Source organism: Lagopus muta, chromosome 5, assembly GCF_023343835.1.
Source record: "Lagopus muta isolate bLagMut1 chromosome 5, bLagMut1 primary, whole genome shotgun sequence".
NCBI classification, from domain to species: domain Eukaryota; kingdom Metazoa; phylum Chordata; class Aves; order Galliformes; family Phasianidae; genus Lagopus; species Lagopus muta.
The window spans coordinates 27,244,089-27,258,216 of NC_064437.1; the positions used below are offsets into that span (position 1 = coordinate 27,244,089).

A 14,128-nucleotide genomic window follows, 5' to 3' on the forward strand; every position below is an offset into this window, starting at 1 on the left:
TTTGTGACTGGCTAGAGAGAAGTCATTGTTTTGAGAGAAGGGCTCTTTATATAATACTGGAGAATGTCTGAGTAAAGCAAGAATAACTTTGGGTGTAGAAATAGGAGCTCATGGAGAAGCTAGCACTCTGAATGTGCTTTAGCTAACCTGGATGAAAAATCTCATAGAAAACTTGTTAGGATAATTGTTTTAATTTTCCAGCACTGCAAGATTTTGCAGGTGATGATGCAGTAATTACTGCTCAAAAAGCATAATAAGAAACATCATAGCTCAAAATTACTTCATTGTTCCAATAGCTGATTTGAGAATGGAAAATACTCCCAGTACTATTATAAACAGCAGAGACATTGGCAAACTTTGCAGAAGAGCTGTTATTGTATGGGGCCCTGGGCAACCCAATCTACAGGGTAGCAACCCTGACTATGGCAGGGGGGTTGGAACTAGATGATCTTTAAGATCCCTTCCAACCCAAGCCAATCAATGATTCAATGATTCCTTGCTGCTTACCAAATTTAAAGCTCTGTAAGAAGAGAAAATTTCAACTAAAGCACTGTGAAGTGCATCATGATTACCTGTGAAAAGCATATTAGGTACATTTTATCAGCTGTTGCTGAAAGTAACTTGCAGAATAGCATCATCTACATATATGACATAAGTGTACCGTTATAAGAATGGAATTTTAAAAATACAAATGAAAATTGAACAACTTTTGTTTTGCATTTCTATGGAAACAGTATTTGAAAGACTAGGATGTGGTGAGCATCATTACATACTGCTACCTTCACTTCCTTGTAGTATTTAAACACTAGATGGGTGTGTTAATTATGAGATATTGGAAGAACTGAAAGATTTCAATCTACACAGGTTGTTTAGCTTGATGACAGGTTTCTATTATGTATAGTTAAAATGCAGTCCTTAGGATATACTTACAATTCAAGCTGATTATGAGTTAGTCAGTGAACTTTCTATGCAGCGTATTAGCCTGATGCATTTTGTCAGAAATTGACTTACAGAAAGTGAATGATGAGACAGAACAATTCTTCTCTGATACAGAACAAAATTCAGAACTAGTAAGCTTACTTCAAGAATCTCTAAGACAGGATCTACCAACAAATGTGTGCCTTATGTGATTCGGAAAAAGTAGAACCTGAGTACCACTTACAACTAAAGCAATCTTCTGTCTGAACTAGTAGCCACTTCTGCCATGCTAATTGCTCTATTTAAAACCTTCAGTTTTTTTGGGTTACTACTAATATGAAAGAAATTTGGGAATAATTTAATAATCTTATTTTGTTGAAGTCATGAAAAATGTATATTTCCATACTATCTCTTTTTTTTCCCCCCCATTTGTGAGCACAAAATACATTAAATAATTTCCAAGTTAGAAACAGTTAACATTGTAAGTACAATTATTGCTCTGTGGGAGCACTCCACAGATCAGCAGAATCCCCTCTCCTTCAGTTACGCTGTCATAATACTATGAGGTGGTATTAAAGGCCTACAGGGAACGTGTGTGCAAACACAAAATAAGCCAGAATTCTTTAACCAAAAAAATGTCCAGCCTCACTAGGATCAAAGCGTGACAAGTATAAGAGATAATAGCAGGCAACGGGAATGAAGGATTAAGGCAGCGATAAGATCCTTCGGTTATATTTATCAGCAGTGTACATAAGTGGATGATGGAGCCACAGTCTATTTAAAACCAAAGCAGATTGGACGCTGCTCAATCGCATCAGATCACACAGAGCACTCTGCAGGGTCCCACTGGCTCTCACTAACAGGTGCTATAATCTTTTAGGTTTCCGAATAAATCCTCACCTGCATTCTATATAGGTCTTTAGCTCCACTTGTGACAAATGCCAATAAGTGTTATTATCTACCTTCAGTAGGGGTTGTACCTAACACCTGCAGGGTTCACTGATCCCATACATACCTTACAGCATAATCGTAGAGCTAAATGAGTCCATCAGAACCTCTATGTTTTTTTGTGAATAACTCGTTTTTGGGTGTGTTCACTCATGAAAGCAGAAAAAGCAGAAACCGACCACGGAAAAATTACTCACAAAGCATGACAGTGATGGAAGGCTACCTAGAGAATGAAACATGACACCAAAGGCAGCTTAGCGCTATTAATACTATTAGTATGAGAATGCACTCTCACTTTTTAAGCTTACATCTTTATTTTCTAATTTATTTTAGTACCTTCTTACATTTCTGAGGATCATAGGTAACACATATTTAACAGAAACTGAGATCAGTGAAACAGGAAAACTGGGAGGACCTTTCTCTGTTTCAAAAGTCCAACAACTGCCGAGGCATCGCGTCTTACTTCTCCAGTCCCAGAAGTGGCTTTGGAGGTGGCCCCAGCAGGCAGTTAGGACCTGGTCAGTCACTCACGCTGTCTCCTACAGTGGGATGGAGGAGAGAATCAGACCAAAAATGAGAAAAATCATGGGTTGGTATAAAGAAAGTTTAAGAAGTGAAACACAACAAAACAAATGGAAAACAAGTGATGCAATCAGGCAATCAATTGCTTACCACCTCCCAAGAGCAAACGTGTCCAAACAATCTCTGAGCAATGGCTACTTTGGAAAAACTTGCCTCCCCTGCCTTCATCACTGAGCATGATGTGAAATGATATGGAATATCCCTCTGATCAGTTTGGGTCATCTATGGCCTTTCTCAACCTCCTGCCCACCAGCAAGGCCTCTAGCTTTCTTGCTGCAAGGGACAACATGAGAAACAGAGGTCTTAAAGTTACTCAAGCATTGCTCAGCAATAGATGTGTTGTCAGTAATGTTTTAGTGACAAATCTAAAACAGCACTGTATGGGTTGCTGTGAAGAAAATTAACTCCATTCCAACCAGAACAAGTAAATAACAGGATTCTGAATATTCTTAAGCAATAGTTATGAATGTTCTGTGAGAGTAAATGACATGTCAGAGTATTTTCCAATCACAATATCCAGTGTAAGGCCACTTTTTTAGAGAGTAGCTTGTTTTGAAGGTGTCATAGTAGAGCTTCCTTTGCTATCTTTCACAACCTTTTTTTTTCCTATCGTGGAAAAAAAAAATCATGATTGAGAAATCTTTCTAATTTGGGAAACAAAACAAATTAAATACATTTGTCCTTTTTTTTTTTTAATTATACAGGGTTGTTTATTATTGTAATTATACAAAATTTTTTAGAAATAAAAAAAAATACGATTTCTTCATGTACTCATAACTGGGTTTTTTTGCTATTTATGTAATTATTTACATTAGTAAGTCAATAACTCTGACTACTGAGTTTGAAAAAAAAATCATGCTACTGCTGTTTCTTAAGAGTAGACAATGATTAGACTATAACTGTAAAGTGCATCTCTAAGGAGCAGATTGGTTAACTCCATATTGACCAAATTCATATTAACACATACCAGCTGTCAGCTACAGAATTTATTCAGCCTTTAACAGCATTTATTGTCTCAAAAAAAAAAAAAAAAATAACTGACAAATACTTCTTGTGACAACACCAAATTGTCCAATAAATTCCAGTAGGTGGTAGAGAAGATCTGCTGCTTCTAGACAGCCCAAACAATGCCTAATGAGAACTTCACCTTAGGGTTGCTTTCTTGTTTTGTTATTTTACCTAGCCATGCAAGTGCACAGCTAGGACACTGAGATTATCCTATGTGCATGTGCATGTTTTCTCAGTGTTGCTCTTCACACCTTCACCTGAAACCACAAGGAAACAGATTCTGATTTCCTTGAGTTCATAATAGGAACATGACTTAATGTTCTGTTGTGTAAGAGATTTCTGATATAAGGCAATATTATCTTAAAGGTTGAAAAAAGCCAAGATGGACAACTCAGAACTGGATACATAACATTTTCTAAATGGGGTCCTAAGATTTGATTTGATTTCTCTACAATCACATCTGAAGAAATGCAACTGCAATTATGCTACTATCATAAAGGTGTTTGTACCACCTTACATATATGAATTGCTGCTGCCATGTGATTTGGCAAAACGCATACTGAAGAACTAAAACATAATTTCATTCTTCTTTGCTGAAAGTTTTAAGCTCATGCTTCAAACCAAGCAGATTTTAGAGTACTTCACAAAATACATTTGGGCTTTGTGCTCCACTGCTTTGACAAATGGAGAACATAATCAAACAAATGAAGTAAGAGACATCTTTTTTACTGCCATCCTTCCTTTGTGACTGAGAAAAGAACCTGAATTCTTTCCAGTATTTATCCTCTACAACTGTGGAAGAATTCTAGAAGGGTGATGTCTGCAGCTAACAAAAACATACCGATGGTGCTCTGCAACATCCAAACTCTTGCAAGAGAGGAACTGTTAAAAAAAAAAAAAAGTAAATTGAATTCATCCATCCAAATTCTTTATGCTTTTTCTGTCTCATTAGCTTAATGGCCCAAACAAATGACAAATGCTTGTAATACTGCTATATTTTAAGTGTTAAAAAGTGGAAACACACTGTTCAAGGAACTGCATTGTTCTTGTTCATTGTCATCAGTGGCCCATGTATTTTGATTCTTATGAGGTAATGACATAATAACAAAGGTTATTTTCAAGTCTTACTACGGATCTTTTGTTCAGCTTATTTCTAAGGGCGCTAACTACATCTGCTGAGATAGTGCACCAAATGTTATTCAGGGAATGACTATAAATTTGAAGTAATATCTGTAAAATAATCTATTTTCCAAATGCAAATTGCTTTCTCTGAATGCCCTTTTCTTCCTAGCATAACTACCCTGTAAAAATCCACTTTTCTAGTACGTAATTCCTTCACACTGCAAAGCACAAACAGAGAATTCAGTGGTGTCTGTCTTCCTCTTTTCAGTCCATGAAAAATTTCTTTAATACACCTTGGCAAATATATATTCTCCTTCTGCAAACATTCATAAAGAAGAAGAACCCAGATTTTAATCAGTATCTCTTACTGGTTGAAGACAGAATTGTTTTTGCTATAACTCATAGCGACCGTCTTTTGTGCAACGGTTCAGATGTAACAGAACTTTGTTTGACTCCATCACCCTTCCAAAAACCCATCTTGTCTGGAAGTGGTCTTTTATATGCACCACAGAAAATGAACTGAAGTCTTTTATTCATGTTAACACTTCTGTCTTCTTTTATTAACCCCAGCCTATCTGGGAGAGTGATTATTTTGTGTGTTAATACCTTGCCTAGTCCAAAAGGGACTCGATTCTGACCATGCAGAAACAACATAACAACACCAACAAGATTTTATCTATGTCTGTGACAATGCTAGGCTCAGGCAGGGAGAGGAGCTGAAGAGAAGATGCATGACTTCTACATTTAGATATAAAAAATTAAAAGTACTACTCTGTTTCTTTGCAAATCTATTGAAGTGTTAGGCTACTGCTTCTCACAGTGCTTGTTAAGTCAGTGCTTGTGGTATGCTGTCCTCTATTTCATTTCCAATATATCAACTACTGTTCCAATATATCAACTATATCTCATACAGTAGGACATTACTTCTGGTACTGAAGTGTGGACTAACACAGTCGCTGAGAAGAAATTTTCCACAAGAGAACAAGACATTTGATGTATAAGACTCTTCACCACGGTGATTTAATGGGATTTAAAACACAGCTCCTCCTTTACTCTTTTCTCTACAGTTATCTTTTCATTTTCTTGAAAGTAACACAGTTTTCAGTGATTTTTAAAAGTCTACTATCAATAAAGAGTAACTACATTAATATATCAGGTTACTCAGAAATACCAACCTCATAAGGTTGCCTACAAAATCAAACAGAAAAAATACACCTTAATTAAAATTTTCTATACAAACAGAAAATTTTGTAGTGTTCTATATAGCATAGCTAATAGCAACTGTGAAGATGTGACAGAAAATAGACTTAAATTTTCCAAGAACAAGATGTAGCTAGGCTGCTAATCCCTAGAAAAGTTCATGTTCCCACATCCAAAGTGCTGTTTAACCCTTCCAGATATGTGTGTCTAGCTAATTCTAGTGAGCTCGCATTAACTTACAGGCCTTGCAGTTAATATCTTCTGAAAGGAGTGGAGAAACATCACTGGTCTTCATCACTGGTCACATCTCAGAAGACTGGTGTCTGAATGATACTTATAACCTGAAAAAAAACCAAACCAACACTTTTTGTCCTTTACTGCCAAATGACAGGGTAAATGTAAGACATAAGAAGTCGATGGGCCCCAATGGGATTCATCCCAACGTACTGAAAGAACAGGCTCACGTCATCACAAAACTTCTCTCAATTGTTTTTCAATGGTATTGGGAAACTGGAGAGATCCCCACTGACTGGAAGCTGTCAAACATCCCAGTTTTCAAGTAGAGCAAGAAAGAAGACTCTAGAAGTAACAGACACTCTTCAGTGGCTGATGAAATGATGGAGAAGACTATTCTAGGGGGTACTAAAAAACACTTGAAAAGCAATGTATGTAGTCCCTGGTCATAGCCAACATGGGTTGATGAGGGGAAAGTTCTCATTAACTAAATTTTTCCTCCTATGACAACGTCATCCATGTACTGGATAAAGGGAAGTCAGTTGATGTAGTCTTTTTGTATTTTAGCAAAACTTTGAATACTTTTTATCACAGTACCCTTCTGGGTCAAATGTCCAGCGTACACCTAGATACACACATGAGCTAATGCATGAACAATCAGTCAGGCTCAAGGGGTTACAGTAAGTGGGGTTACACCAGACTGGTGGCCAGCCACTACTGGGGCTCCATAGGACTGCATTTTAAGGCCAGTCCTCTTTGATGTTTTAATACATGATGTCAATGCAGGACTAGAACGCATACTAAATAAATTTATTGACTGAGAGGACCTGCTAACTCCTTTGAGGGTAGAGAGGCCTTCCAGAGGGATCTTGATAAATTAGAGGGCTGGGCTATCACCAACCATATGACATTTGAGCATGTTGTGGATTCTGAATCTGGAATGAGGAAAGATATAGATTTAGTTAGTTTCCTAGATATACGGAAACCACGGGACAAGAGGCTGGAGGGCAGCCCTGCAGAAAGGGATTTGGGACTTCTGATTGACTGTAAGCTGAATACAAATCAACAGTGTGTGCTGGCAGCCCAAAGGGCCAAGCACACCCTGGGGTGCACCAGGCCCAGTGCTGCCCACTCTGCTCTGCCTGGTGTGGTCTCACCTGGAGCATCAGGTTGGGCACCAGATACAAAAACAACATAAAGCTATTAGTGTCCAAAGGAGAGCTATGGAGATGGGGAAGTGTTCTAAGGGCAAGGCATGTGAGGAGGGGCTGAGGTCCCTTGGTTGGTTCAACAGAGCAGAGGGGGCTGAGTGGAGGCATCATGGAGGCTGGAGCTCCCACAGGGAATGGACAGGGACAACTCTACCAGACATACGGTTTAATTTTTAAATACTTACGTGTGAAGACAGCAGTTGAACTCAGTGATCCTTGCAGATCCCTTCTAGCTCAGGATATTCCATGATTCTAAGTAAGTACACAGTCATTTCTCTGTATTTCTCTGATTCATTTTCCCCTCCAGAAATAAATTATAAAAGTTCAAATTTATTCCCTACATGTGAAATGCTGGTAAATTCCAAAAATAAACTCCTCTGCAAGAAAAGAAAAAGTCTCCGGCTGTAATTCCATTCAAGTGAATCATATCTCCATTTAAGTAAAAGCATATAGGTCAAAATATGTTTATGAAGCAAAATTCTAAACACAGCACATTTGTTTCTATACTGAGCAAACACAGGACTTATTTAGATAAGTAGTTCAATTTGTGGATGCACTCAAATAGCAACAAAAAATAAAACCCGGGAATATGTGACACATTGTTTTCAAAGCAAAATACAAACACTTGGACATAGGCAATTAAGCATTTGCTATGTTTTCTAGATGAATATGCAAATTTGACATTCAAATCAATGTCTAAAAATAATCTCACCCATTCAAAAGCCACCACAATCATAAGGAGTGCAAAGTGTGAGTCTTTTTGCTTTAATTACTTTGCCGTAATATCAGCTAAGGGCAAGGCACTTCAGTGGGTTATCATTTTTCTCCTCCCAACTGTTTCAAAAGTCAAGTAGAGTTTCTCTTGACAAAACAAGTAGAAAATGGAATTTTTAGATGGAGAATTTACAGGAGACCAGCACGCAGAGAATCCATTATAGCTAGGAGGAAGAAGCTACTGTAAGAAGGTGACAGCATTGTTTGCATAATACTTTTTTCCTGTTGCAAATTAACAGTAACTGCTGAACTGGTTTAATAAATTGCATGCATTGTCAGTAGCTAAAAAGAAACATGGAACCAGTTCTGGAAAAAAAGAGAGTGAAAAATATGAAGTAAAAAAGTGTTATGGGATATGCTATCAAGATGTGTATTTACCAATACACAGACACACCACTACTTAATGTTGATTTATAAGAAAAAGGAATCTGATGACCTCTAATTCACTGCCACTTGGCAGAGGTAATGCATCTCTATCTCACGCAATGATGTGCAGCTCCTTAGGTGAAACTAGGCTCCAAGTTTGGATTTTGCATTGCCAGTTCATGGTTCTTGCCCCATTCAAATACAGTTAGTGCCATGGTTCTACTGTTTGCAATTTCAGCATTCTGACCTATGGTGGGATTTTGTAATATTTTATTACTATCATTGAACAAAAAGCAACAAATTCCTCCACAAGACTTCAAGTCTGTTTCAGCACCATTTCAAGGTCTAGAACAGAACTGTGGTGGCAATTAGGTATTGGAATGGACATCAGTGGAAGATTTATGTTGTTACTCCAAGATAGTATTCTTTTAGCTTTTAGGTATTTAACAAATATACACAAGTGAATAATATCAGAATATCCTTATTACATTTTAAGCAGGAAAAGGGCCAGAAGAAGTGATATGAGTTAAGGAAACATGACTGTACTGCTCTAGATTAACAGGAAGGGAAATAATGCATACGGAAATGATCAGACTGTGTCCACTGTGCATCTAGGTGCTATGAAATGAAAGCTAAACTTAACTATGAATGGCCTGTGCCAAAGTCCAGTAAAGTCAATCTTCTCTTTTTTAGAGGGGATAGAATTGGTAAGACTCAAAATCAAATTCTCCTTCTTTGATTTAAACTGCTTTCGGTGTGAAATGACTGCAGAACTAATTCAGTCTAGGACATAATTACAGCTGAAGTGAAAACTAGAAAGAGGAGCAGAAAAACATTAGCACATCAGCAAATCTCTTTATATATATGTGTGTGTGTTCATATATACGTGCAGGTAATATATGAGGATCCACCAGATCTTACTAGCATTTGCAGTAGCAAACACTGTCATGAAGATACTGCCGCCTCCACACACCCCAGCATGTTGATCTATCCCACTTGTGCTGTGTCTGTCTTCTGTTTTCTCTGTGATTTTATCAGTTATAGAAAATGAACAGGACTATGACTGAGTACCTTGAATCCCAAAGTCTATCTAATAGTCATTGCAGGCTTTGATGTGCAGCAGTCTTTGTGAAGTAACACTTACCTTTACATAAACAGGCTGACCTTTCTAACTGGCATTTTGTCAGGACTGGCTGAAGGTGGAGGGGGGAGAGAAGAGGGGGAGAGCAGTCTGTACTACTTGTTGCTGCAAGAGAAAGCATACTCGAAGGCAACGAGGCAAGATGGTATGCTTTTCATTTTTATAACTGCATAATGAATCATGCACATGCCTACATATTTAACAGCTACTACACTTGAAATGGGCACTTCTTTTTTCTCCACTATCAATAACATCTTTCCTCTACTCCTGTTTTCCCCTCCTCCCTGAAGAAAATAAGAAAGCAAAGCAGGGTAAGTCATTACTAAGAGAAAATGACTCCACAGTTCTTTAGTTTAAAAATAACTTAAAGGTGCTGGTGGGGGCGGGGAGTGTGGGGGGTGTGGGGGTAAAACAATGTGATGCAATTGGGCTTCTGCAAAATCTCACAAAAAGATTTTGGAAGCATAAAACTGCCAGGCTGAACACATGCATACAAACATTTCACCCTAGTGCACAGTGAGATGCGTGAGAGAAGACAAAAGCCTTCTTCATCAAGAAGGTCAACAGAAATAACAGTCTTGTGAAGAGTGCATGTCACACAATGGGCAAGTGCTGCTGTCATGCTGTCTGCCATCCCATCTTGCTCAACATATACATCACATGGCCTATGTAATCACTTTGCTTACTGTTCTTGGGAGGCACAGTGCGAACGTGACCAGCTTACCCTGCTCTCATGTTGGGATGCCAAAGCCCCTTGTTGATCTTCAGCCTGTTCCCTGTTAGATTTCGATTGATTAACACCAAGCTCTCAGGCTAATCGTACCTATGGAAAGAGGTGTTTATTAGCCATAAACACGTCTGCTTACAGCGCATATATGCATGAGAGTGGCAGAGCCAGAGAGGTTGCAAGGAGGATCATGATCCACGAACGCTGACGCTGCTTCCCCTCCCACACATATCCCTTGAAATTCAGCACACATTCTGGAGCCACTATGTGAGGAAAAGGGAGATTTTTTCCACCAAGCCAGATCGTGATTTCCATACAGAGAGCCGAGAAGCGCCAAGAAAGGGGGGAGCGAATAGGGATGCTTCGTTAGGCAGGGCGGGAGGGGGGGGGATCTCGAACGCCCAGCAGGAACGCTGCTCAGCCCTACCCTCTGCCACCGGACAACAGCTTTCTGCCGCGATGTCCGCCCTTCCGAGGCGCTCCGAGACACCGCTCCTCCTCGCCCGGCTCCGCCAAAGGGCTGCGGGCAGCAGACGGGAGCCGGCGGGGAGAGGCGGCTGCGGGGGGGATTGTCAGCGTCAGGGGAAAAAAAAAGCACAAACCCAACAAGCCGACAGCGAAACCAAAGAGATCTGAGACAAAGGCTTCTCCCAGGACAGGGGAGAGGCGGAAGGCAGGGCTCCTCTTACCGCTCGGTACCGCCGCGGCGGCTCGCTGGATGGCGGCTGTGGGAGGAGGAGGAGGAGCGGCCGCCGCGCCGCCCAGCAGCCGACCCGGAGCTGCCCTCCGTCCGGCCCCGGCCCCATCGGCTGCTCGCGTCCCGCAGCGAGGGGCTCCGTGCGGCTGCCCGCAGCCTCTCCGCCCTCCTGGAGAGGAACGGTGACGCCGGCAGCCCCTCCACCGGAGCTCCGCCGAGCCGACCCGGCCCTTCCCAGCCTCCCGTTGCCGGCTCGGTCTGGGCTGTGTTGGAGCAGGCTCGGCGCAGCCCCTCCGTTCCAGCCCGTTGTGCACATCCCGCCGTTCGTTATTCTTTCCTTGAGGAGCACCGCCATCACCGCACACACACACAAACACACACAAAAGGAAAAAAAAAAAAAAAAAAAAAGGAAAACCGACCCAACCAAAGCCCCGCAAACAAACAGGCAACAAAATAAATCTTAACCCCTCCCTGCAACTCCTCATGCTATTCGGATTTCCTACCCTCTCTCCTCCTCCGCCCCTCCACTCCACCCCCCCACCAGTTTCTCTGGGCCCCGTGCCTCCCCCCGCACACACACACGCACGGTGTGGATGGGTGTTGTACTTGCTGCTGTGCCACACGGAACTGCTGATGGTTTCCAAAGTCCCACCACCACCATGCCCATCCCTCCTTTAGCCTGAAGCCGGAGATATGGACTGTACATTTGGATTCGGGATGCATTTTGCTCACAGCCGCTTCGCTTCCTGAAATGTCACCCGGTGAGTAGGTTTTATTTCACATTTAGATTGCTTGTCTTCAGCAAACGGACACTTAAAAGAGAAAAAAAAAAAAAAAAAAAAAAGGAAAGGAAAAAAAAAAAAAAAAAAAAGAGGAAAGAAAGAAAAGCAGCCTCTCCGTTGCCTCTCCTTGCCTCTCAGCCTCCCAGCAGCGCGGCTCGCTCCGCTTCCCGAACTCGAAGGAATTGGAAGCACCAGCCCTGCCTGCACAGATCCGTTCCGTGCGTTAGTCTCAGCTCCCGGCTCTACATCGCACCGCTCCGCAGCCTCACACGCGCAGCCTTTATGCCATTCCGCCGCTTATTCATCACATTGTATTAATGTTTCCATCAGACGCTCTACCTGCTACATTCCCTAAGTTTAACTCCTGCAGGCACAGCTGATCGCGGGGGGTTGGGGGGGGGGGGGGCGGGGGGGCGGGAGGAAGGGCTCGGAGGAAAAGTTCATTGCCCTCACTGATCCCCGAAGGAGCGAGGGTTGGATTGGGGGGTGGGGAAGCGTGCTTCAGAAGGGATCGGAAAGTCACACAAGGAATCCCCAAACCCCACTCGCTCTGTCCTGTCGCTTGCGCTGCAAGGTGCCAGCGGCCGGGCTGCGCGCCGGGGGCGGCCGGGGCGACTGCGGCTGCCAGCACCGCCGGATTCGGTACCGCCAGGCTGGGGGATGCTGTGAACCGCAGCACCGCCGGATTCGGTACCGCCGGGATAAGGATGCTGTGTTACAGCTTGCCTGGGGGTAGAGAACAGGCTCCGTCTGCACCAAACGTACATATATGTATATATACACGCGTCTACCTGCCGCTTTCCGAAGCGAAGGCTGTCCTTTGGATCAAGTAAGGACTTCTTTACTTCGAAATAAAAATTCAGAATAGGACCAAAGGGGAATAAATAGTTGTTGTTAAAAAAAGGATGAGTGCCGTTATAGTGCTATTTGCGGCTGATGCTTCCAACGTTTCTGTGTCTCTAATTAAAGGCAGAGATCCACCCACGTTCAATAACAGAAGGTAGGGAGGGAACATGTTAGTTCTCACGAGGAGGTATTGACCGAGCTCCATTTAATTCTGTAATTTAGCGTGCACGGTGTGTGTGTGCGTGTGTGTGTGTGTGTGTGCGCAGTCATGTCTCCACAGCAGTACGTGCACAGATCGCAAGGACGGTGCTCAGGGCTTGCGAGCAGGTGGAGGTGCCAGTGAGAAAGACACGAGATCTGAATTTATTGCCTGGTGGCAAGCAGAGAACCGAAAAGATCAATGCCCTCTTCAATACCATGCTCCCGAGACTTGTTTCCCTCCCCTCCTCCCCCCGCCTCCAAATTGTGGCTGATGTCGGGAAGGGGGAAAGAGGAGTAGAAGAAAACCCTTCAGGCGTGGGATTCAAAATCCATCCTTCTTCCAGTTCCTCTCTTCTCTCGGCTGCTGGACAGCCCCCCCCACGCCCCGGCTCCATCCCTCCCCATAGCCTGTTCCCACTCCGAGTTCCCCGTTGCTGTCAGTGCCCCCTTGCCCCCCTGCCCCGGTCCCTCGCACCAGGCTGGGGTCATTAACCAAACCACGGGCTCTTCTCTTGAATCTGCTGCTGCGGGGATCCCCCCGCACCATGCTCCTCAAGGAAAGTTTCTTGCGTTCAGACCTCCTTCCTTTCCTAGGTATAGAGGATTACCTAGGTAAGTGCATTTCCAAAGCTCTACCCAATTTGTCACCCTTCTTTTGGTTCTTTATTTTTCTCTCCGTATTAAGAACTAGCAGGAAATCCTGGGGGTTAACTCTCTGCGGGAATAACCCGCCCGGTGAGCAGCACCTCGGCACTCCTGTTAAACGGTAGCGCGCTGCAGAAGAGATTGATGTGCCCATCAGCAGAACGCTGCCCGCGGTTTGGAGCACTCCGCACTCCCTCTGTGCCGGCAGTGGTGGGAGATGGCAGGGCAGGGAATGCGGGCAGCGGAGTAGTTCAGATCGCGGTCACGGAGATGGATGGCAGCGGTGCCTGGGCAGTTCACGGGCAGGGTGGTGGTTCGGCAGACGGGGAGGGGAGCAACAAGCCCTTTGAGTACAAACATCGAATAAATCAATGCAATTAATGTAGTCTTAATGGGCAATAGTATGCGGCGAGAGTGAGGCATGCTTAACAGGGAAGATTCCCATTAGCATCGGTGGTTCATTTCCAGCGTTCCACGCTTCCAGACCAGAGGATCCCCACTGCTCACACAGGGCTGGATGACTCGGAGAAAAAATGGGAATGCCAGGGAGCAGCCCGGCGGTTTTTGGCTTTGGTTCGGTTGATTCTTTTGCTTTCTGTACAAAGGAGGGGCAGCGGGTAAATACCTCCCGAGCCTCACACCCAACTCCTAGGGGAATGGTCAGCAATAGCCTTCTTCCCTTCTTTCTCTCTGCTTGTTTGTGACTGGCCTCGCTGTCAGGGATTG

The 14,128-nt window shown here is 43.0% G+C and overlaps 1 protein-coding gene and 1 long non-coding RNA gene across 10 annotated transcripts in view; one reads left to right on the forward strand and one right to left on the reverse strand.

Moving 5' to 3' along the window:
• Positions 1 to 1,962: 1,962 nt before the first annotated feature.
• Positions 1,963 to 12,640, reverse strand: LOC125693911 (uncharacterized). Of its 8 annotated transcripts, none has more exons than XR_007377307.1 (9): positions 10,921 to 11,411; positions 10,229 to 10,327; positions 9,508 to 9,609; positions 7,409 to 7,600; positions 6,840 to 6,947; positions 6,019 to 6,119; positions 4,298 to 4,338; positions 2,539 to 2,721; positions 1,963 to 2,405 (listed from the first exon to the last, which is right to left on the reverse strand). It is a non-coding gene; the product is annotated as an uncharacterized LOC125693911 (long non-coding RNA). The 8 variants fall into 8 exon arrangements; XR_007377305.1 differs by having other exon boundaries at positions 7,936 to 9,609; XR_007377308.1 differs by adding an exon at positions 6,226 to 6,357 and having other exon boundaries at positions 7,409 to 9,609.
• Positions 11,506 to 14,128, forward strand: part of BRINP3 (BMP/retinoic acid inducible neural specific 3) — a 200,619-nt gene continuing 197,996 nt past the window's right edge. The window contains exon 1 of one of the 2 annotated variants that reach the window (XM_048946377.1): positions 11,506 to 11,689. The gene's annotated coding sequence lies outside the window, so the exon portion shown is untranslated. Of the gene's footprint in view, positions 11,690 to 13,281; positions 13,370 to 14,128 lie in introns of those variants that run through there. The other variant, XM_048946380.1, reaches the window with a different exon arrangement.